Source organism: Pimephales promelas, chromosome 2, assembly GCF_988280905.1.
Source record: "Pimephales promelas chromosome 2, fPimPro1.hap1.1, whole genome shotgun sequence".
Classification (NCBI taxonomy): Eukaryota; Metazoa; Chordata; class Actinopteri; order Cypriniformes; family Leuciscidae; genus Pimephales; species Pimephales promelas.
Genome location: NC_142770.1, coordinates 46,546,995 through 46,572,970, shown reverse-complemented (window position 1 = coordinate 46,572,970; position 25,976 = coordinate 46,546,995). Strand labels below are relative to the sequence as shown.

Below are 25,976 nucleotides of genomic sequence, written 5' to 3'. Positions count from 1 at the left end.
ACAATTTTACATTTTGTCCTTCAGCGATCTGCTTGTGATCATCAGGTGTCTTACTCTTCTTTTTTTCCTCTGATTTTATTTACAATTTTTAATTCTGAAGTGGCGTTTAGTGTGATGATACAATGAAGTGGTATAACTATAAGATTGTGTAACTTTACTCACCATATCACACAAATAACTGGGGCAGGGTTTCCCAAAAGCATCGTAGGCTTGTGTGTGTGTGTGTGTGCGTGTGTGTGTGTGTGCGTGTGTGTGTGTGTGTGCGTGTGTGTGTATTTGTGTGCGTGTAGGAGGTGGGCCTTGTTGTTTTTAACTTGTACTGACATTGAATTCAGGAAGAACAAACATGCTGACCCTTCTGGCTTCCGGGTGGAATAAAAAGAAAGTCAAGAATATGGGCCGCACTTTAAGCCAGAGATATGCCAAGGTACATCTTTCAACAGTGATGTTGATATAATGTAAAATAAACACAAATAATGTACATGCATACATGAAAGGACTTTTTTTATTGTAGACTGTAAGGATGCACAAAGAACAAGTGGACATCCTGAATGCTACCAAAGATGAGCTTGGTGTAGATGATGACACACTGCAGCTATGGGTGTCTGATGTGCAGCAATGGGCTGAGGGTGAGTTGGCTTATTGATAGGTTTCATTGCTTGCTTTATCGGCCCATTTGCATGAAATTATGTTATATTATATTAATTATATAGCGCACACTGTTTAGTGGTCTTGTCATTTAAATTCCTGGGAAGGTTATGGGGTTACACAACAGAGCTGACGTGAACTATAGGTTAAATTATGCTTAAAGAAAAATTATTGCTGAATGTAATAGAATGATTGTGATTATGTATATACTCAATAATGTGACTCTGATTTAGAAACTGATCCAGGTGATGGCAGCCTTGGGGCATTACAGGCACGAATAGAGGAGCTAGCAGTCATCATCAAAGTGCGAACCCAAAATCTTTACAAACAAACTGGTAGGTCACAGTTTCAGACATCTGACACTTTCCTAGTTAGAAAAGGCACATGGTAACCTATACAGGAGTTCAGAAAACCCCCAAAAATCGGATCCAGGTTGGTTAAAGGAATGAAATGCACGTTTTCCAAAAATTAAACTCTACTGAAAGTGTCACAATTGGGTTTTGATTCTAAATACATACATACTCTGACTTTTTGTTGTTACAGATAGCAACAAGAGGCGTCACAAGATTCGAAAAGTAATTCTTGATGAGAAAAAACGCTTGGCAGCGACCATTTGTGAGTACAACAACTTGGCTGAACCATCTGAGCAAATTGTGTCCACTGATGCCAGTGTCCTGACTGATGCATGGCCTTGGAACAACATAAGTGAAAGTAAGTTCTCCATTAAATAAAACCTATATCAGAGCACTTCTTGCATAATGTTATTTGTATTTATCCAAAGAAAAAAACTTCTAACTCTAATGTCTTCTATTTTTATGTTGATGAATTGAAGCTTCTGCAGACCTTCACACCAAAAGAACAGTGTTCGAGAAGGTTATGGCTGTGCGACGCTTGAAGGAGGAGGAAATTATTATCTGTAAAGAGATGCAGCAACACTGGACATCAATGAAGGCACAATCTATGATGCTGGCAACTCTCTCCTCAAACTGTAATATGACTATTGAAACCTACTTTGTAAATACTTATTAAAGTTTCATTGTTGACTTTAAGAATAGTGTGTTTATGATATATGTGTTTATATCTCATATGATTATATGAAAATCTTGTTTTTACAGCCTCTTTTGCTGACCAGTCTGAGGATGCACAAAGAGGACTACGGTGTCTGGTTCTTCAAAAACAAACTGAACTGAAAGCAGAAATGGTCAAAGTAAAGGGTCTTTACAGGAGAAACCTTAGCCATCAACCACTTCTGGAAATGGACTCATCGGAGGAGGAGATGTCAGAAGATGATGCAACTGATTTGGATTCCAGCACTTCTGATGAAGACTGATTGTTTATTATGTCTAATGTGTATTATTTACTGTGTTGCCTAGGTTCATAGTTTCTGACACTGAACTTAGTTACCATGATGTACTGAAAGTAAATTCCACGAACGTGGTTGTATAGTTATTAAAACATGAAAGAGGTGTGTTTTCACCTTGTCCATATATGTTTCGATGTCATGATGCCATGTTGCAGATTAATTAATTAGTCTAACTTCCATTCTGATTTTCCTGAGCTATGAATTAACCCCCAAAAAAACTTGGTTGAGACTTGATGTTATTGAACAATAAACACACTTTCTCTAGATGTTATCTCAAGCATTCTAAATACTTGGTATAGTGTGGGATACTGTGGTAAACATGTTCTATATAATTGTTTCTGTTACCATGTTTTTGAAAGGACAGATTTGTAAAAATATGCTTGGGCCCCTTTAAATGAGGGGCACTGCTACTATTTTCAATTTGTAAAAAAGAATGGGGAAGTTACTGTACCCACAATGATATCTGACCATGTTTTCAGTCATTTTCACAGCACCCTATTGAAAAGTAGTTAAATAGGTAATTAGACATAGTTAAAATATTTTACAATCAAAATAATGACTGAAATTAAAGTCATAAAGCAGATGTACTGTCTACAGTCTATGACTGCCACATATGTTATTTTGACCTGTCAGTGATGTGTGATTGTCAGTGATCCTTGGGCACGTTCAATCTCTGATTTATACTTTTTCTTTTTTTTGAAAGCAACATGAAATTGGTACAAACATGAAAAACCATCAATATACAATCAAATATTTGCACAGACAATACCATACCAGAGACAAAGAAAAAACAACAACAACATACATGCATACTAAATGAGAGCGGAAAAATAAGGATATTGATTGCGGAATAGGTCATAATATTAACACAATTTTTCTTCTTTACAAGCTTGTATGATTTAAGAAACATTATTAAGTTCCTAAATATAAAGTATAAAGTATATTATAAAGTTTATTACAAAGTCCAGGGTCTGATTTCTAGTTTCGAGTCGAGTCTATGCCATAACATGACGACGACGTACCTTCACAAAAATGTAAAGTCGCGGCGACGCGCGCGTACAGTACGTACCCCATGGCGCGAGGAGTTTTTCACTTACGTCATGCGGAAGTTTGTGTTTTTGCTAAAATGACTTGAATCAACGGCGATATTTACTTTAAGTTAACAGCAATCGTGCTATTTCGATAGATACAGTGTAATCACTAGTTTGACTGTAATATTTTTTTATATGTTAAGCTGATATATGTTTTTACAACCCTAATTGGTATGAACTAGGGTTATAAACCGGAAAACTACATATATGGACCTCATTTTATCAAGCTGCATAGCGCGGCTGTAGGGAATTGTAGTTTTTAGTCTACATTACTGTTCTTCCTAGAGTTGGAAGTTGCAAATACTGAATTGAGAGTTTACTATGGTATTTAAGGGGATGATACACACATGTGTGCAATCAGATTTTATAAATATATTTGTGAAATAGGTGAAAATCTATTTTACCTATATTTGATACCTATATATATGCTCCCCCTGTTATTGACCACACTGACATGCTAGATGAGGTCAAGAGCTTTCCATAACAGTTGGTCCCATGCCTCTATCTATTTTTTTTGCTTAATTATAGAACTTAATATATGCACCGAGGTTCAAAGGTCAATATATCAAAGCAGGAGCCATGATGAATCTTTTTACTGACATATGTTACTCTCCAGGACAAAACCTTTCCAGCGATGTACTTTGTTTGGCTCTAATCCAAAGTTTTAATTTTGGCATTCTAGGTTCATATGATATCTATAGGGGCACGTTTCAAAGAGAACTTTGAAGATACAATGAAGCATTTTGCTAGTTTTTTTCTTTTTTTTGTTATTGTTGGGTTTTTTTTTTGTTCTTTTTATGTGAGTCAGCTTCATGTAATAATTTTAATAATAATAAATAATTATATTGAATTACTATAGGCCTGAAGAGATTGGTTAACCCTTGTATGGTGTTCAGGTCTGTCGGACCCGTTTTCATTCAATAGCCAGGATACTTTATTTAACTTTAGGATTCCTTTTTGACATGCTGCTGCTGCTGCAGTCTTTCTAGCTAATCTACAGTACTTGTAGAGGCCCTATGCTTATAGCTGCCTATTCCCATCAACCTGCTGCACACAGAGCCTGCTCTGCATGTGATGCATTGACATTCTGTGTGCCCGCTGTCACATGCCTGTCCTGTCTTGTGTTGCACATGGGTGTTTTTTTTTTTTTGGGCCATGTGCTCGCGTCATTGTCTGATCCCTCCCCCTCGTTACCTGATCATTGTTTGAGTTCATCCACCTCTTCCCTCCTGTTTGCAGTTTGTGTTGGTACGTTGTCTAATATCTCCCATTCCCTGCACCCTCTGGTCAGGTTCTGTTATTGTTTTATTTTTATTCATTGTATTTTTAACCTTCTTGGGTTTTTTGCTTTGAGTTTGTTTTAGTAATAATAAATTTATATATTCTCCTGCACTTGAGTTCTCACACCTTTTTGTTTACACGAACCGGGACACCTGGTTGCTTTCAAAGATGAGGCTTATGATCCATTACCTCAATGTTGCCAAAAGAGGTTGACCATATAATGTTGTAAACCAAATATACCTGACCTTCTATCATCCAATATGTGAGTCATTTTGAAGTAGGTTGACAATGGATCTCTCTGAAGAGCTAGAGGTACAAAATCATTGATGTTTCCACTCAATTTCCAGTCCACCATTGTGTCCCTGAGCGAGACACCCAGTTACTCCAGAGACGTGCAACCTCTGGTATATTGTATGGCATTTGTGTTCCAATTATAAGGCACAATGGATAGAAGCATAAGCTAAATTACTAATTATTATATTAATTGTTATATTATACCCAGCCAGTCACAAGCAGATGGGTAACTCCTTTGAGTTTGGTAACTACTCAAGGTTTCTTCATGTCAAATAGGGAGTTTTTCCCTGGCCCAATTGCCTACCAAGTTGTTATACAAGGTTCAGGCTCTGTGAAGTATGTTGGGAAAATTTCAATTTTTTAAACACTATTCAAGTAAAATTGAATTGAATGTCTCACTCAATCCTAACAAGACCCCATCAGATAGGGTAAAATGTAATGTCAGTTTTTTTTCTTACAGTGCAGTGTAATCATTACCAAATACATTTAAGAACAGCAATTTACTTGCATGTATCTGCATAACGATAAGTTGGCGAAAATCATCAAATTAAAAAAACATAACACATAAACTCTGAAATGCGGTAGATGTAACATGTTTTCTAAAACTTATTTCAGGGTGTTTGTGAGCTGTTTTCAAACTGGCAGTGAAGACATATCTTGCTTATAAAAGCACAGGCAGTGTTTTATCATCTTATCAAAACTGATAATTCTTAAACAGCACACTTCCATTCTAATGAAAAAACAACAACAACTTTATTTCAAAAGTGAACGTCAATGAAATGATGAAGAAACAATTTATAAATGACAGCATTGTCAATGTATGAACCTGGTTGCAGCCCATTACGCCACTTTATTTCATCTAGGATGGTTAAGTAGGAGGAGGGTTAAGACCTACCATATTGAGCAAGGGGTCCACATAACTTTGACTTCTTCTTTTCCCTGAAACCAAAGACATATAGAGAGAAGTTACAGTTAGTTCAGAAAGCAGCAAGAGTTGCATTTAGAGCTTTTGTAAGACGATTTATGAAAAATCTGAAAATTTATGCCAGAACCACTTTACACACGATTTACACACAAATTTGTTCTGCTCATGTTTCATAAATGAGACCCAGTGTCTCCTGCCATGGCTTTTGTCGGCACAAAGGCAAAAGACCAAGAGGAACAAAGGGAAAATTACTCACATTTTTAACTCTTCTGTCCACGATGCCTTGGTACAGGAATATTTTCTGGGCACGATGTTTTCTGCATTCTGAAAAATGACAAATGAAAAATTAAAGCTGCAAGCAGCGATGGGCGGGCCCTCGCACCTGTAGCGCGTCGGGGTGTGAGGCGGCCGCGTTGTATATTCTGGAGCTCAGCCGGTGCGGCTGTGCATTTGCTACGCTGCTTCGTTAAAGGTCACTTCCTGTTGATCCGACTAAATCCCTAGGAGGAGTTCGTTAAAGTACGGAGTGTGTAAATCGTCCCAAATCGGTCGCCAAATTCAAAATGGCGGACTTCCTGTCGAGTTTAGGGTATGGGTTCTTGAGGCTTTTTTGTGGGTCTGGTCATGGTAGATGTACCACAGAAATTTCGTACATGTCGGTCAAACGTGCGGCGGGGGCTGCTTCGTTAAAGGTCACTTTCTGTTTCCACTAGGTGGCACTATGACTGTGGGTGAATGTCGGCATGTAGATTTGTTCAGGGCGGGATCTGGGCATTTACAGCCAAGTTACTACAACTTCCTGTTTCATGGCGAATCATCGACGCCATGGACACGGCCATCGACGAAAACGCGCAGATAGCACAACTTTACATCGTCAATGCCTTTAGAAGGCACAGCAGAAATTTGAACTCGATCCGACTAAATCCCTAGGAGGAGTTTGTTAAAGTACGTAATGAGTAAATCATCCAAAAATGGTGGTAAAAATAGAAATGGCTGACTTCCTGTTGAGTTTAGGGCATCGCTCCAAGAGACTTTTCTGTGCGACTGGACATGGTAGATGTACCACAGAAATTTCATACATGTCGGTCAAACGTGCGGCGGGGGCTGCTTCGTTAAAGGTCACTTTCTGTTTCCACTAGGTGGCGCTATGACTGTGGGTGAATATCGGCATGTAGATTTGTTCAGGGCGGGATCTGGGCATTTATAGCCAAGTTACTACAACTTCCTGTTTCATGGCGAATCATCGACGCCACGGACACGGCCATCGACGAAAACGCGCAGATAGCACAACTTTACATCGTCAATGCCTTTAGAAGGTACAGCAGAAATTTGAACTCGATCCGACTAAATCCCTAGGAGGAGTTCGTCAAAGTACGGAGTGTTTAAATCATCCCAATTTGGTTGCCAAGTTAAAAATGGCCGACTTCCTGTCGAGTTTATGGTATGGGTTCTTGAGGCTTTTTTGTGCGACTTGAAATGATACACGTCCCCACCAAATTTCGTGCATGTAGGTTGAACGTGGACGAGGGGCTAATTTTTTCCAATTTTCTAGGTGGCGCTAGCGAGCCATTTTGCCCCGCCCATCCGCGAAACCCACAAAATACGAAATTTTTCACCAGTCCTGACATGAGTGCCAAATTTGGTGAGTTTTTGAGCATGTTGTGGCCCCGAAAATGGCGCTTACTTTGCAGAAAAAAAAAAAAAAAAAATTAAAGCTGCAAGCAGCGATGGGCGGGCCCTCGCACCTGTAGCACGTCGGGGTGTGAGTCGGCCGCGTTGCATATTCTGCGATCAGCCGGTGCGGCTGTGAATTTGGTTCGCTGCTTCGTTAATGGTCACTTCCTGTTGCCAGCAGGTGGCGCTATGACTGTGGGTGAATGTCGGCATGTAGATTTGTTCAGGGCGGCACTCTTGTCAAATGTGTAAAATTTGGTGCAGATCTGGGCATTTACAGCCAAGTTACTACAACTTCATGGCGAATCATCGATGCCAAGGACACGCCCATCGACGAAAACGCGCAGATAGCACAACTTTACATCATCAATGCCTTTAGAAGGCACAGCAGAAATCTGAAGTCGATCCGACTAAATCCCTAGGAGGAGTTCGTTAAAGTACGTAATGAGTAAATCATCCAAAAATGGCAGTAAAATTAGAAATGGCTGACTTCCTGTTGAGTTTAAGGCATCGCTCCAAGAGACGTTTTTGTGCGTCTGGACATGGTAGATGTACCACAGAAATTTCGTACATGTCGGTCAAACATGCGGCGGGTGCTGCTTCGTTAAAGGTCACTTCCTGTTGCCACTAGGTGGCGCTATGACTGTGGGTGAATGTCAGCATGTAAATTTGTTCAGGGCGGGACTCTTGTCAAACGTGTTAAATTTCGTGCAGATCTGGGCATTTACAGCCAAGTTACTACAACTTCCTGTTTCATGGCGAATCATCGACGCCACGGACACGCCCATTGACGAAAACGCGCAGATAGCACAACTTTACATCGTCAATGCCTTTAGAAGGCACAGCAGAAATTTGAAGTTGATCTGACTAAATCCCTAGGAGGAGTTCGTTAAAGTACGGAGTGTGTAAATCGTCCCAAATCGGTCGCCAAATTCAAAATGGCGGACTTCCTGTCGAGTTTAGGGTATGGGTTCTTGAGGCTTTTTTGTGCGTCTGGTCATGGTAGATGTACCACAGAAATTTCGTACATGTCGGTCAAAGGTGCGGCGGGGGCTGCTTCGTTAAAGGTCACTTCCTGTTGCCACTAGGTGGCGCTATGACTTTGAAGGGTGTTTGAAGGGTGATGGAAACGCGCCTACTTTAACTGCTCTGAACTTACCCCTGCATTTTATTTCTATAAATTAATTTCGTTTCAAATGGGGTCCAACCAGTTATTAAAGGTGTTAAAAATTAACTCTGTATCTCGAGGTTGCGGCGCGCACACTATAGGTTAACCGAGTAGGCTATTAACCGAAAGGGCCTCGGTTAACGGTTAATGAAAAACTTGAAAACGTGCAGCCCTAGTTTGTAGGTATTTGTTCGTCCTTTCTTTGTTGATGACAAACACAAACTTTCTTCTAAGAGCAACAGAGTCGCGCGATGGCACGAGCGTCATCACTAAAGACACACCCTTTAAGGCATTGGTCCTGGCTTTTGTTCACACAGCGCGCGTTCCGGGACTGATTACGGCAATGTTATTAGGTCCCCAACCTGGGATCAATCCCAGAAGCAATCCCAGGTCGTGTTTGCGTTCACACAGAAGGCGTTCTGGCAATTTGCCGGCAATTTCCTGGGATCAACTCGCTGTGTGAAAGGGGCTATAGATACATCTCCCTAATATATATTAATTTGTCAATGAAGTCTCTCTCTTTCTCTCTCCCTCCTGCTCTTTATACAGCACTCATTGGCTGGAAGTGCAGTGAGTGTTTTCTGAAGAGGGCCTACCAGCGGCTGAACAGATCTCGGATGAGCATTTTTGCCCAAGAGCTGTTCTGGTGTTCACAAAGGAACTGCTGGCAGAGTCCACCCTAACAGGAAAATCTGGGAGAGGGCTGGGGCCCCCCAAAAAAACAGCTGGATGTTGAAAAAGTTCAGGCCATAACAGGTTTGCAATTTTGAGTTAATTTTGTGTCCGTAAAATTGTTACTTTAAATGTTAATTGTACAGTAGCAGGATTGCATGCGTCACAGATCGCAGCAGGATGTTTTCCTGTCGTGTTATTAACATAAATTAAACCCCCAACTGCGCGATTTAGGCTACATACATAGTGTTAACAAACAACAAAAGAGAACAGTATTGTCATTTCCATTAACCACCGTAAATAGGTTGTGCTCGCGTCTCCTAGAACATGTTGACATCCTCATTTTTTAAAACAAGAATTAATGTTTTATTAACAAGGTTCGGGAAGAACACGTTCTAATGATCAATCAAGTCATTCCAGCCGGCTGTCAACAAATATGCCTACAAATATTCGCAGTCGACTCACCCATAGTTCTCGACAGTTTTCAGCATCCCTCCCACCACCCCATCTCCTCACACTTGCCTGATTATCTTCCTAAACGTATACGGGGGGAGTACTCTGGGTTCGGGCACAATTTCCGAGCTGGGAGCCCTCCCCCACACACGGACAGCACGCCAAATACGCATAACCCAGGGATGTGATTTTTCCGGATTAATCCGGAATCCCGAATTTTCTGACCTGAAAATGTGACCTACGTGAATCCTGCTGATCTGTAAAAAAAATAAAAAATAAATAAAAAAAAGAGGGGGACGGGTGTCGGCAGCCGGAGTGAAAAGGAGAGAATATGAGGACATAACCCATAACTGGCTGATGTGTGTATACAGAAAGTTCCTTACAAAGTATCAACAAGGACGTATTTGCGTTCAGCCAGAAAATGTCTAATTGGTTCAGCTTGTTCACCTGCTCAAACTCGTATCTCAGTCGCTCTCGCGCTGGTATCGTTGTCAGTTGACAGTTAGGTCATCAGGGCTGGGCGATATATCGATATATTTCAAATTTGCGCTATGATCCATTGCTCCAAGCAAGCTGCAGACTGCTTTTGTAGAAATATGTAGCAGCTATATCGTTATCTGACACCTCCGTCTCAACAGCATTAGTGTACAACGCGACAAATACTCGCAATATTAACGCAGAGGAACAGCTACATCAGTTCAGCGAGTTCACAAAAGTTAATTTGCATGTGCTTTAAAGCCTTGCCGGTTAAACATGTCATTCACTGCTGATGCGCTGTTCTGAGCGCGAACACCCGACGTGCACATGCACTAAAAGCTTGTCTAAAGGCGCCTGGTTGCTGGACTAAGTTATCTTTCGAGTATTATTTCGCTAATACTCTCAAATACACACAAGGTTTACATAAGAACATTTGGTTATGTCTAAACTCAAAGCAAACCGAGAAAATTGAGAGAAATCTGCTTGTCAAATGCTCCGTGTATATTAGACGTGTCGCGTACAGGTCTTAAAGTGACAGTAGCCCTAATAATAAAAATGCAGCTGCTTGTTCTTAAAGGGATAGTTGACCCCAAAATAAAAATTCTGTCATTATTTATTCACTGTAATGTTGTTCCAAACCTGTATTAATTTATTTCTTGTGCTGAACAAAAAAGAAGATATTTTGAAGAATGTGGGTAACCAGACAGTTGCTGGTCCCCATTGACTTCCATAGGGAAAAATTTACTATGGAAATCACTGGGGTACATCAACTGTTTGGTTACCCACATTCTTTCACATGGTGTCCGCGAGGTTTTAAAAAGTATTAAAAAGTGATAAATCAAAATTGTCAAATTTAAGGTTATTAAAAGTGTTAAATGTAGTCTGAGAGGTATTATTTTTTAAAAATTAGGTATTCTTTTTTTTTCAGACTATCAGGTGTCCTATTTTGTGTTTGCGTTAGTCCGTATAAATATGGGCTTTAGCTTATCTGGGCACAATCAAAGATCTTTCATCTCTGTCTAAGTTTGATGCTGACGTCATTTTCAGTGGCTGGACGATATGATGATATATAGAGGCTATATAACCCTGATATAAGTGATCACACGGATTTAGACCTATCTATATTGTATTTATATAGAGCGTTCACAGGCAAATTTGCTTTTGCCTATGTAGATCTATATATTGCTTTTATTTCCCTTTTATTAAAATCAGGCAAACAAATGTCAGGCAACACGATTGCTGGCTGCATGTCAATATCCATGGATCACTGGATCTTTAGTAAGTTGTTAGGAGTCCAACTATATTGAGTCTATTCTGTCCTGGCAGATACGTCACTGTATTGTTAGACAGATAGCGAACATTGACAATAAGACTCATTAGGCTTGACTCCAGGTTGAGTGTTTTCTTTACTGAAATCTTGATTGTTTTCTTTTTTTTGTAAAACTGCAATACAGTATAAAATAAACACTATGTTACAGTCAAATATGTGCAACATCAAACATAAATATAATTAAAGCTGCAAGCAGCGATGGGCGGGCCCTCGCACCTGTAGCACGTCGGGGTCTGAGGCGGCCGCGTTTCATTTTCTGCAGCTCAGCCAGTGCGGCTGTGCATTTGCCACACTGCTTCGTTAAAGGCCACTTCCTGTTGCCAGCAGGTGGCGCTATGACTGTGAGTGAATGTCGGCATGTAGATTTGATCAGGGCGGGACTCTTGTCAAATGTGTTAAATTTCGTGCAGATCTGGGCATTTACAGCCAAGTTACTACAACTTCCTGTTTCATGGCGAATCATCGACGCCACGGACACGCCCATCGACGAAAACGCGCAGATAGCACAACTTTTCATCGTCAATGCCTTTAGAAGGCACAGCAGAAATTTGAAGGCGATCCGACTAAAGCCCTAGGAGGAGTTAGTTAAAGTACGTAATGAGTAAATCATCCAAAAATGGCGGTAAAATTAGAAATGGCTGACTTCCTGTTGAGTTTAGGGCATCGCTCCAAGAGACTTTTCTGTGCGTCTGGACATGGTAGATGTACCACAGAAATTTCGTACATGTCGGTCAAACATGCGACGGGGGCTGCTTCGTTAAATGTCACTTCCTCTTGCCACTAGGTGGCGCTATGAATGTGGGTGAATGTCGGCATGTAGATTTGTTCAGGACGGGACTCTTGTCAAATGTGTAAAATTTCGTGTAGATCTGGGCATTTACAGCCAAGTTACTACAACTTCCTGTTTCATGGCGAATCATCGACGCCACGGACACGCCCATCGACGAAAACGCGCAGATAGCACAACTTTACATCGTCAATGCCTTTAGAAGGTACAGCAGAAATTTGAAGTTGATCCGACTAAATCCCTAGGAGGAGTTCGTTAAAGTACGGAGTGTGTAAATCGTCCCAAATCGGTCGCCGAATTCAAAATGGCGGACTTCCTGTCGAGTTTAGGGTATGGGTTCTTGAGGCTTTTTTGTGCGTCTGGTCATGGTAGATGTACCACAGAAATTTCGTACATGTCGGTCAAACAAGCGGCGGGGGCTGCTTCGTTAAAGGTCACTTCCTGTTGCCAGCAGGTGGCGCTATGACTGTGGGTGAATGTCGGCATGTAGATTTGTTCAGGGCGTGACTCTTGTCAAATGTGTAAAATTTCGTGCAGATCTGGGCATTTACAGCCAAGTTAGTACAACTTCCTGTTTCATGGCGAATCTTCGACGCCACGGACACGCCCATCGACGAAAACGCGCAGATAGCACAACTTTACATCGTCAATGCCTTTAGAAGGCACAGCAGAAATTTTAAGTCGATCCGACTAAATCCCTAGGAGGAGTTCGTTAAAGTACGGAGTCTGTAAATCGTCCAAAAATGGCCGCCAAATTCAAAATGGCGGACCTCCTGTCGAGTTTAGGGTATGGGTTCTTGAGGCTTTTTTGTGCGTCTTGATATGATACACGTCCCCACCAAATTTCGTGCATGTAGGTTGAACGTGGACGAGGGGCTAATTTTTTCCAATTTTCTAGGTGGCGCTAGCGTGCCATTTTGCCCCGCCCATCTGCGAAACCCACAAAATACAAAATTTTTCACCAGTCCTGACATGCGTGCCAAATTTGGTGAGTTTTTGAGCATGTTGCGGCCCCGAAAATGGCACTTACTTTGCAGAAAAAAGAAAAAAAAAAAAAAAAAAAATAACCCTAACAGTTTCAATAGGGTCCTCGCACTGTTAGTGCTCGGGCCCTAATAACAACAGCACATATTACAATATTATCCACTCAAAGAACATAAGAAAATAGGCTACCTAAAACACAGGCAAGTAAATAAACATAAATGAGGCTTAACAGCCTGAGCTACCTGTGCAAATAGCCCAGCTAATCCAAGCTAACAGTTAGCATCACGATTAGCATTAACACGAATTTCACTGAAAATAATTGCTTTTAAACAACAGTAGTATAACATCTACACATATTTTAACTACTTAAACAACTGAGCGACCATACTCACTGATGGATCTATTCCAAGGATAGACAAATAACATTAGTGGAGGAGCATTCAGTCTGCATGTACCCCTGTTGTCGATCTCCTTATAAGCGCAATGACTCTACATACCACCAGATGTCGCTAAAGCACTGGCACTGATAGGAGTCAGAACACTCCCCGCTTGGTATAATTATTTTATACCACTGTCTACTCTTTTCCCTTTGGTATCAGTAACACAACCTCACTAATTGGCCTAAGATACTCCTTAATTGTCCCTTGGCTAAAGGTCTTCACCATAACCTTACGGATCCTGCTGTCAGAGCTGGGAATGGCCTCAACTATCAATCCAAGAGGCCACTGATTGCGTCTTGCTTGAACATCCTTTATCAGAACAACGTCACCCTCCTGGAGATTATGCTTCTCCCTGGTCCACTTTCTACGTGGCTGAAGAGTTGCCAAGTATTCCAGCCTCCACCTTTTCCAGAAGGAGTCCGCCAAGCTCTGGACCTGGCGCCACTGTCCCTTACAAAGGTGGTCCAATTTGAAATCCCCTGGGGGAGCAGGAGTAACACTTGCCTTTTGGGTTAATAACATGGCAGGCGAGAGTATCTCAGGTATCTCTGCATCATATGTGATTGGGACCAGTGGTCTGGAATTCATAATGGCCATAACCTCAGCCATCAAGGTTGTTAGGACTTCATGGGTAAGTCTGGAAGCTCCATCCTTCACCAGCAGCGCATCTAAAATCCTTCTAACCACTCCTATCAATCTCTCCCAATCTCCTCCCATATGTGAAGAATGAGGAGCATTAAAGGTCCATGTACAGCCCTGGTCTTGCAAGTAGTTCTTGACCTCAGGGTCGCCAGTGTTAATCTGAAGCTCTCTGCATGCACCAATGAAATTGGTGCCTCTATCTGACCTGAGGTGTCTGACAGGCCCCTCAACTTCTTACAGGTGACACATTTGTATATAATGCTGGAGATGAGCCTCTTCCCTCCTACTATCCAGACTCCAGCGGCACGTACTGCACCCTCTGTAAAGTGGCGACCTTGGTGTGCCACTTCATCATGATAATGCCGGACTAAGAGAGTGGTGACATGATGTCTAGCTGGAAGGATTAATGGGTGTTTCTCTTGATTTTTCAGATCTGCTTTGTGTATCCGACCTCCCACTCTGAGCAGTCCATACTCATCAAGGAAAGGATCCAACTTTACAAGAGGGCCTTGGTGGTGAATTTTGATGCCCTGAGTTAGACATTTTAGCTCCTCCTGATACACATCCTCTTGCACTGCTCTGAGGATAACTGTCTTGGCTTGATAGCGCTCTGTGGGGTGCTGCTGCCTGCATTGATGCCATCCCTTACATCCATCATTCTTAATCTCACCGGAGAATGACTTTGCTACATGAATGAGACTTGTCATGCCTCTTACCAGACTCTTCCAGGTAGAGAAGTTTTCGAATCTTTGTGATCCAAAAGACTGCTCTGTAACTTTGGTTGCAAGAGAGGTGACTTCAGGCCGAATGTCTTTGTCTGTATCTGGCTGCACTAGCTCGAATGATTCTGCCTCATCCTCTTGACGTGCGTTTGGCTGGCGGAGAAATTGAGGACCAAGTAACCAACTGGATGTGGCCAGGTAAGCCACTGGAAACGGCCTGGTTCCATGGTCGGCAGGGTTCTCATCGGTTTGTACGTACTGCCACTGAGTGGGTTTGGTGGAGCTCCGAATGCGAGTTACTCGGTTAGCTACATAGGTATAGAACCTTCTTGATCTGTTATGGATGTAGCCCAGCACGACACGACTGTCTGTATAGAACCTGACTGCTTTCAACTCTATATCCATTTCAGATTGAATCAGTTCCGCCAGTTCAACTGCCAAGACTGCGGCACACAACTCTAGGCGTGGAACAGTGTGCATGGGATAAGGAGCCAGCTTTGTTTTTCCCATTACAAACCCCACATGCCATATTCCATCAGAGTCCAAGACACGCAGATAGGCTACAGCCGCTATTGCCACAGTAGAAGCGTCTGAGAAAACGCATAAGTCTATCGTTCTACAACATGACAACGGGACTGGAACGTATGTTCGCTGGATGTGAATCTGTTCCAGCTCAGTTAATGAGTCGGTCCATGCTTTCCACTGTGCCTCTTTTTGCTTTGGGAGAGGAGTATCCCATTCATACTGCTCAGAGGAAAGTTCTCTTACCAGTGACTTGCCTTCCACAGTAATGGGGGAAGCAAATCCAAGAGGATCATAAAGACTATTTACAGTTGAGAGAATGCCTCTTCGAGTGAATGGTTTCACATCTCTTGACACTCTGAAAGTAAAACGGTCAGTCTGGAGTTCCCAGCTTACACCCAGACTGCGTTGGGAGGGCAAGGGGTCTGCTCCTAAATCTAGATCCTTAAAGTCACTTGCTCGTTCTTCTGGAGGAAATGCCTCCATTACCTTTGAACTATTTGAGGCAATTTTGTGAAGTCGTAAGTTGGACTCAGCTAGTAGGGCCCTGGTGCGTTGCAGGAGATCGATGGCGTCAACCTCCTTTGACACTGAAATGAGACCATCGTCAACGTAAAAATTTCGGTAAATGAAATCCTTGGCATCTGTGCCATGTTCATTTTCTCCTTGTTCTGCAGCTTTCCTCAGCACATACGTTGCTACAGCGGGTGACGGGCTGTTCCCAAAAACGTGTACAGTCATCCAAAAGTCCATGATCTCCTTATCCGGATCATTATCTCTGTGCCACAGAAATCGCAAGAAATTGCGATGGTCCTCTCTGACTTTGAACCCATAGAACATTTGTTCAATATCAGCTGTGATGGCTATTTGCTCCCTCCTGAACCTTAGTAGGACTCCAACTAGAGAGTTGTTGAGGTTAGGTCCGCTGAGGAGCATGTCATTCAGTGACGTTCCCTTAAACACTGCACTGGAATCAAAAACCACCCTAATTTTCCCAGGCTTCTGTGGGTGATAGACACCGAAGGTAGGTAAATACCAGCATTCTTGCCCTGGTTGCAATGGAGGAGCTGGCTCTGCCTGCTGGTTGTCAAGGACTTTCTGCATGAAGTCAAAGAAGTGCTGTTTCATGTCAGGTCTCCTTCTGAATGAGCGTTGTAGAGTGGAGAGTCTCTGGGTGGCCTGTACTCTGTTATTTGGAAGGGGCTTGCGAGGTGACTGAAAAGGTAGGGGAGCCACCCAGTGATTTTGGTCATCCATGTAAACTTCGCTTACCATTATTCTGAGAAAGTTGGTATCATCTACTGACATGGCTAGTTTCTCATCTTCCGGTGTTTTCTGAAACACCCTTTCCCCCAAACCATCTCAACAGGTCTCCCGAAACATCTCCTTGCTGTAAGATGATGTCTGAAGAGTAGGCTGCATTGGACCCTGTACTCTCTCCGCTATGTGAATCTTGTTGGTACATGGCTCGAGGAAAGAGGAGCGTCCATTTTGAAGGACATGAGTCTTGTAGGCATTAACTTCTTCGTTCTTGTGAGCACCACTCAAGCATAACTCTCCAACTATGACCCAGCCAAGGTCAAGGCGCTGGGCATACGGTGAGTTGTGAGGCCCGTTATGCTGTTCCCTCACCTTATGCACGCTCAAAATGTCTCTACCTAGGAGAAGGAGAATGGGAGCACTAGGGTCAAGAGGAGGGATCTTATCGGTCACAGGACTGAGATGAGGAAAATATTTAGTGCACTCAGGCGTTGGGATCTCTGATCTGTCGTCAGGTAGGCTGTTACATTCTAGCAGAGTTGGAAGTTTCACCTTGGTTTTACCATTGAATGACTCCACTATAATGTTATTTTCTTTCCGCCCTGCAGTCTCCACTGTACCGGAGCATGTTTTGAGAGTATAGGGGGATGCAGTGCTGTTAATGTCTAGCAGATCAAAGAATTGTGATTTTACTAACGACCTGTTGCTTTGGTCATCTAGTACTGCATACACCCTGTGAACCTTACTTGGATTATTGGCGTGATAAACCTTGACCAAGCAGATTTTTGAGCAGGATCTGGCCTTGGTAGAGCCACCACATATTTCTGTACACTTGGACGTGACTATAGGAGGTGTTCGCTCTTCACACTCCCCGCTTTGCTCGTCCTCAGCCACGTGCTGAAGCTGCTCACCAAGCAACCAAGGGGCTATTCCAGGATGCATCGCTGAAATATGTCTGTTGCTTTCGCACTCATTGCATTTAAGTGTTGTCCTGCAATCTTTGGCCATATGCTTGGTGCTGGCACAACATCGAAAACAGATTGAATTCTCCTTCAAATATGTTTTCCTCTCATCAATATGTTTCCCACGAAAACCACGACATTTTGATAGCGGGTGTGGTTTATTATGCATGGGACACTGCTTGTCTGGTTCCTCCTTGGCAGTTGCATCTGCATGTGGAGTGGTAGATGTAGCAGTGACCGCTGTTTTTCTGACTGTCACAGTTGTTCTGGGGAGGTATTTTGGTGACCTTTCGACTTTGGTGTGGCTTGGGGTAGAGGAGAGGCTAAATGCAAAACTGGGGTCATTCCGGGTCTTTGCCTGGGAACATACAAAGTTGACAAAGAAGCTGAATGGTGGGAAGGGGACATGAAAATCCTCCTTGTATTTGGATCCCTGCCCTATCCAGCGGTCCCGGAGGGAGAAAGGAAGCTTCTCCACTATAGGATTAACACCCCGTGATGTGTCTAGATATGCGAGTCCAGGCAAGTATCCCTCTGCTTTAGCAGCCTCTAGCTCTCTTAGCAAGTCACCTAACTCCACAAGCTTGTGTATGTCTCTGTTAGAGATCGCTGGGAAGGTCTCGAGTCTTCTCAGCAGGGCATTTTCGATAACCTCTGGGCTTCCATACATCTCTTCCAAGCGCTGCCATATCATACACACACCTGCTCTGGGATTGTTAACATGCACTGACCTTAACCGCTTGGCTTGTGCTGATGACTCCGGCCCAAGCCATTTTACGAGGAGGTTAAGCTCTTCCTGGTCAGATAGATTAAGCTCCTTTATGGTTGCTAGGAAAGACGATTTCCATGCCCAATAATTTTCTGGACGGTCATCAAAGGCAAGGAGCCCAGAGCTAACCATTTCTGTTCTCACTAGATACTGGGCCAAATCAGCGGTCTGAGGCGTTGACCGTGAGTATGTCTTGTACTGGGCCTGATTAGGTGCTGGAAATGTAGCGGCTGGGTATTTGTTTGGGATGTAAGGAGCCTTATGGGCAGGTGGAAGTGCATAGCGCTCATTTGCAATGGGTTTGTAATTTTCTTCCTCCTTAAGTGGTCTACTCACTGTGTTTTGTGCTCCGTTGATAGTGCATGGGCTTTTGTCCTGTTGGATTGGCTGCTGTGGCGTACCATCATGAATCTCCTGGTAAGCATGTTCAAATGGTTGAGTTTCTATATAGTCTCTGGTGCGTTTTGTTGGATCTTCAAAACTCAAATCCTGAAACTCACGAAGAGAGCCTCTTTCTATCTGTTCAACTGCTGCTGCCTCTTCGTATATTGCTGCCTCTTTTGATGCTGCTGCAGCTTCCTTCTCTTGCTGTAACACATGAAGACTGGCCTCTATGTTTACCTTTTCTTTCATGATGGCTGCCTCCTTCTCTGCATAAGACACCTTTATTTTTGCTGCTTCAGCCTTGGCCCTTGCCCTCGTTGCAGCGGCACTGACAGATGTCCGAGTTGAGGATCTGCAGGACTTGAGAGAAGAGGAGACTCTAGACCTCGTCTGCATCTGAGACTGACGTGTTCCGTCATCGTTGTCGCTCATCTTTGCAATATCTTGAGGTTCTTAAGGTTTATGCTTCTGAGTGCTGTTCACATAGTTATTTTGTTGTCTATTCCCGCTGTGTGGTCATCATTTTACTATTCTGTCCTGGCAGATACGTCACTGTATTGTTAGACAGATAGCGAACATTGACAATAAGACTCATTAGGCTTGACTCCAGGTTGAGTGTTTTCTTTACTGAAATCTTGATTGTTTCCTTTTTTTTGTAAAACTGCAATACAGTATAAAATAAACACTATGTTACAGTCAAATATGTGCAATATCAAACATAAATATAATAACAACAGCACATATTACAATATTATCCACTCAAAGAACATAAGAAAATAGGCTACCTAAAACACAGGCAAGTAAATAAACATAAATGAGGCTTAACAGCCTGAGCTACCTGTGCAAATAGCCCAGCTAATCCAAGCTAACAGTTAGCATCACGATTAGCATTAACACGAATTTCACTGAAAATAATTGCTTTTAAACAACAGTAGTACAACATCTACACATATTTTAACTACTTAAACAACTGAGCGACCATACTCACTGATGGATCTATTCCAAGGATAGACAAATAACATTAGTGGAGGAGCATTCAGTCTGCATGTACCCCTGTTGTCGATCTCCTTATAAGCGCAATGACTCTACATACCACCAGATGTCGCTAAAGCACTGGCACTGATAGGAGTCAGAACAGAGTCCAACATTTAGTTTAAATTGATCAAATTGTTAGTTGTAGTCGCATTTTCGTTTAATAGCTTCCCCTATTAAATCCAGTCACGCAGCAGATCTTTTGCCCCTCAGTCAGGTTGAGGGGGGTTGTACCGGCGGGAAAGTGATGTCAATGCATTCCCTCTATTGTTTGGTGTGTAAAAAAACATCAATGTCAGCTGGATGGGAGCTAATGCACTTCGGTCGCAAATGCAATCCACTAAACATAAAAATGGAATGTGTGCTCTAATCTATTCATTTTTGTATGTTATAAATGTCAAAATCTGTGTAATAGAAAGTTCATTGGTTAACACTTGCAATTCAGTGTCATGATGGTTTTAAAAAAAATTCTGAAGGTAGTAAAAAAGGTATTAAAAAGTAGTACATTTAACTTAAGGATTACTGTACTGAATGTACTTTTATTAAGTATTTTGGGTGTAATACATTATGTTTACTGTCTGATGTAGTGGAAAGTAAAAGTTGTAAAATTGCAGAAGAAGACCCAGTCTGTCACACAGCTGCAATGAAGGTGTTGATTCCCTTCAGCACCACCTACCTTTGTGAAGCTGGGTTTTCAACCATGACAGCCCTTAAAACCAAACACAGGGCCAGACTGACCCTTGAGGATGATATGCGTCTTGCTTTGTCAAAGATCTCTCCACGTATTGACCAAATTATTACTCACTGCCAGCAGCAATCCTCACACTGATTGACAAAGCTTCACAAATAACATGCAGTAAACATACAAGTATTGTGGTCACAGACAGCATTCATTTTGTAATAGCCTATATTCATTTTTTTTTCTATTTCAAATAGGGCCAATTTATAGGCTATATGAGTAAATAAATAATTGAAAATGGCCTACTGATGTTTTTGTTATTGTAGTTACAATAGTATGTCTTTAATTGTTCCATAAATATATATGGTTACAGTAATAAACATACCGTTTGTTTGAAAACAAAACAAAAATCGTCATCCTTACTGCAAGCTTACAAGAGCGATAATGAGATCAAATGTGAAGGGGGGCCCTAAAATGTTTTCTTGGGGAAAAGGGGGTCTCAGACAAAATAAGGTTGGGAACCACTGCTTTAAAGGACATTAAGGTTCATGACTTGTAATGTAAATAAACAATGACAAAAAAAGGTTGAACTGCAATATCTGCAAAAGTAATTTACTATGTTTGACAGTCACATAACAGTTTGACAGTTTTGCCAACTACCAACATACATAGCTTTTACTTTACATTATTTCTGCATTCTATGATACTTGAATGTGGAGGACCCTTTTTGTCTAATTACCTAGTAAAGATTTATTTCTTATAACTTTTTACAAAATGGCCATATTATAAATGGCCATTTTTTTAATTCTCAATTCATGATATACCTTTATAAAAACAAATGTATTATTGTAAATGAGTTTTAACAAATTAGTGAATTTTTAACCATTACATATTTTCATTATTTTATGTGTCCATAATACCCCAGGAGTCTATAATGTCACAATTTAGTCTGGTCTCTGTCATGTTTTGGTTTGTTCATGTCATGTTTCATGTCTGATTGTGTGATTACCTGTTTGTCATGTGATCCTGCCAAGTGTCTTGTCATTGGTTAATTGTCTGTTCATTGTTCAAAGGTGTCCCTTGTCTTGTCATTAGTCTGTGTATTTAAACCCTCATGTTTTCCATGTGTCTCTATCAAGTATTGTTTCCTGTAATCACTGCTTGTGTAAGTTTATGGCCACGGTTTCATGCCATGTCATGCTTTGGTTTATGTTTTGATCTTGTTACCTGTTATTTTGAATAAACTGCACTTGGGTTCTCATCTACACTTGCCTCTAGTGGATCCTTTACAGAATACTTGACCCGCAACTATGAACCCAGCAGTTGCCCTACTTTGCCTACGTCAAGGTAACAGAACTATTGAGAACAATGTGTTTGAATTTCTGGAAATCTCCAACCAAGTGGACTTTTAATGAAGTAGCGTTAAAGGACATTTTCCGTCATGGATTAGATAAATCGTTGTGCTATAAACTGCATGGGGGGAAAATTCATTTTTCCCTAGAGGAATACACAAGTGGCTCTAATTTTACTGTAGGTTTTACTGAAGAGGAACAACACAAACCCACAGTATCCTCTCAGACTGAGTCACGCCTGCCGGATCAGAGCCCAGGCCCGTCCTCAAGGGGGGGGCAATGCTCTCCCAATTGACTCACTGTGCCCACCCATATTTCAGTTTGATACTACATTTTAATGTTTATATTAGCAATTATCAAATAGAGATTAGTTGTTTATGCAGAACTTATCTCACAGGAACGGTAAGCTCTACAACGGTAGGAATGTATAACACATTATCTTCAGAAATTATTTAGAAATTCATTATTCAACGCATTATTACACAGAACGTAACTTGAAATATAATTGTTTTCATAAATGACTGTTAAAACATCTCAAAACAGCACCCAAACCTTGCAAAGACCTACCTCATTAATTATTCACATTCAACAGCCAATGGCAAGTCTCCAGCAGCAGACCTTTCAATTTGTTATTTTTGTGTTAGTATTTTTATTTCTTCAAATTACAATAAGCATACAGTATGAGATCCGAGAATCAAATTCTGACGGTTTTGTAGGCCTACAGCAAAGCTTATGCTAGTAAAAAGTGGTTTAAAGTTTTGTCGTTGACAAAGACGACTTTGACCAACAACAACGTGCGTGGAGACGACTCTGGAGCTAATGAGATTAACAGACAATATAAGAAAGGTAGGAATAGAGAATTTGTCTGCTACATTGCTAAATTTGTATTGCAGTATGTAATGCATTGCTTTTATTATTGCTGAATTGTTGGTGGAAACCAAGTGCTTTTGTGACCCATGTTTATGAAGTGTAGAGTCATAAATCAAATTGGTTATACTTTGGACTTTGGACTAATGATATTACTTGTGCCTTTTACTCAAGAAAGCCACTAGATGGCACTGTGTTGTGTAAGTGACGAACTATGCAGATTAAGAAAAAATATCCACAATTTTCCTACGTCCCATGAGGCCTTGCGTCAAAAGTGGGCGCGACTTCCGGTTGGAAGTAAACAAAGCGCGATTTGACATACTTCACACTCGTTCATTCAACAGTTGACAGTCAATCAAGTTATAGCGATCCAAACTAGCTAACGATGTGGGAACACAACCTCAACGAAATTAAAAAGGGTGAAATAACAGTACCTTTACCCTCCGCAGTAGTTGATTGGGAGTATTATAATAACATTATTAATAATCAATACTCATCAAGGCATGGTGACAGACAGTTGTGCGAGCTGACAAACAATTAAAATAAAAAATACACACTTAGTCATTGTGCTTTGGAGTTTATTCAAAATTATAAATGAATGTGCTGCTTGAATACATTAACTGCACATTTGGTATTCTGTCAACACAGGCTTTGATCCTGAGTTTAGGTGTAACATCAGTAGAGAACTGCCAATCACATGCTGATAGAGTTTATAGAATATTAAGAATTTAAACTAATGTACACAGAAAGATTCGTCGTCTTTTGGGAGGTGATGGAAACTACAGTCGTTGGCAGGATCAGAGACGGGCTCTGGCAGGATCACTCTGATTTCGTTTTCAGCTTATGTTCAAAACAATCACGTTTAAGCCACTAAACTAGTTTAGTCCGGTTATACATACAACCGCTAACAGCACATGTTGTCCATGAGCTCCGTAACGACATCTCTCATAAAGATTGGCGTCTTTAAATAGTAAAATAATTCTCCGAAAAACAGCTAGCCTCTTCGCTAACTAACACACAAAACACCATTGGAATGCTACTTCCACCGCGTCACCGGAAGTTTCACCCACTTTATTTTTTACAGGAGCGCCCCTCGGAAACTTGTGGATAGGCTACTAGGCTAGCAAGCTATATGTGGAAATCTTAAGAGAAAATAAACAGAGACGTTGAGATCATACGGTGAAGTATTTTATTTAAATAAAAGGAACAAAACAAGACTATTGTGGTCTATTTTAGTTAAAGCCTAATATGGGTTGTTGTTTTGGTCTGTCTCAGGTCATTAAAAAAGTGTGCCCCCCTATGAAAATTAAACCCCATTTGGTTTGTTCTGGCGACGGCCCTTCTCTCTTGATAGCATGCGTAGCACTGTTGTACCATGGTGCTTTAATTTTCTCTCTAACCTTTTTTAATCTAATTGGTGCAACAATATCTAATGTACTAGTGAAAATGGTGCTCAAACTGCTAGTCATTTCCTCTAATTCATCTGTTTGTTTGGGTTCACTTTGCAGCTTAAATAGATCAGGTAAGCTATTTGAGAATCCATCTATAGTGGTTGGAAGGATTGTTCTGCCTGGTCTATAACGTGGCGCAACATGACATATTTCAGCAGTACGTATTATGCAAGTCACCATGTAATGATCAGTGACATCATCGCTTTGCGGTATAATATCTATATCAGTTGGATCGGTTCCATATGATAGAATTAAATCTAGTGTATGATTTAGACGGTGAGTGGGACCACTGACGTTTTGTTTAACCCCAAAGGAGTTTAATAAGTCTGTAAACGCAGCCCCTAAAGCATCATTTGTATTATCTACGTGTATGTTATAATCTCCAACAATTATTGCTTTATCGACATTCACCAATAGATCCGAGAGAAAGTCTGTGAACTCTTTTAGGAATTCAGCATATGGCCCTGGAGGTCTATATACAGTAGCCAGGGCTAGAGATAATATGGATTTCCTTCTTACATCTAAGAGCGTAACATTTAGCACAAGTACTTCAAATGAATTAAACCTTCCAACTTCAAATGAATTAAACCTGTGACCTGTTTTCTGAGTAATATTAAAAATAGCTTTATAGATTGTTGCAACACCGCCGCCACGACCGATCAGACGAGGCTCATGATCCTGGCGGAGTAGATTCATTTACACCTTTTAAAATATGTCTTCTGTAATTCTGGTTAATGGATCAGAGATACGATATCTCACGCATATCACGTGATTTAAGCTCTCATCACTTCACTAAACCAGACAGAAGAATTAATGAGTAACGATAATATTGGTTAACAGATCAGAATAGTGATATGATCACTGTACAGTCAAATACAGGACAGCACCATCATCACTAAGTAATAACCAGATCTACCATTAGTGGAAAGAACATTGATTTGATCCTATTCAAGCTACATGCTTTCTGTGCGCTGGTTAGTTATGACAAACAATATGCATCAAATGTTAAAAGAAAAGCAGAGAAACTAACTTACATTACTATATAAGTAAGTACATGTCTCATGTAATGATAGTAGTAGTGTGTATATATGAATTAGTAATGTAGTTAGCAAGTATTTAATTATATTCATGAGAGAAGCATGCTGAGAACTTTTGATTGGTCGGCTCCTCAACCGTAGAGATAACACAACCGAGGCTGCAGTTTCAGGACTCAGCATAGTCTCGATGGGACTGACAGGAAGAACGAAAGACTCAGACCTGGCCGATCCCGAACTCCAGACTCGAGAGATGAACTAATCATTTTGTATATCACACACGGCACGGTCCAGCAGACAGCACAGATCAGAGTCAGACACTGACGAGTCACGAGAGGAGGAGAACAAACCTGATAAATATGAAGTTGCAAAAGAATGAACGTCTCGGATCAGGAGGTGAGGTGAACTAACAGAATCAGACGGCAATAGCCTGAACTTGAGACCCAGCAACTAATCAATTAATACAACATTTCAGATTTGCTTGTGTGACAATTCGCGTCACATTCGCGGCAGAATAATGTCTGTCTCCAGCGCGAGAGGAGAGGGGAGAAGAAAGGTGGCAAATGTCATTTAAGTCGTAAGTTAATTCGTAGAGGTGTGCGGTCAGGGGATTTCTGGATAATCCGTAATTCGTTTGTAATTATAAAACGAAAATACCGTTTTTCTGTTTTTTGTTTCAAATAGAAAAACCAAATAACCGTTTTTGGTGTCAG

At 41.3% G+C, this 25,976-nt stretch overlaps 1 long non-coding RNA gene across 1 annotated transcript; it reads right to left on the bottom strand.

Moving 5' to 3' along the window:
- Positions 1 to 5,527: 5,527 nt before the first annotated feature.
- LOC148997642 (uncharacterized) lies at positions 5,528 to 14,201 on the bottom strand. Its single transcript, XR_016147529.1, has 3 exons — positions 13,540 to 14,201; positions 5,859 to 5,926; positions 5,528 to 5,616 (listed from the first exon to the last, which is right to left on the bottom strand). It is a non-coding gene; the product is annotated as an uncharacterized LOC148997642 (long non-coding RNA).
- Positions 14,202 to 25,976: the final 11,775 nt, after the last annotated feature.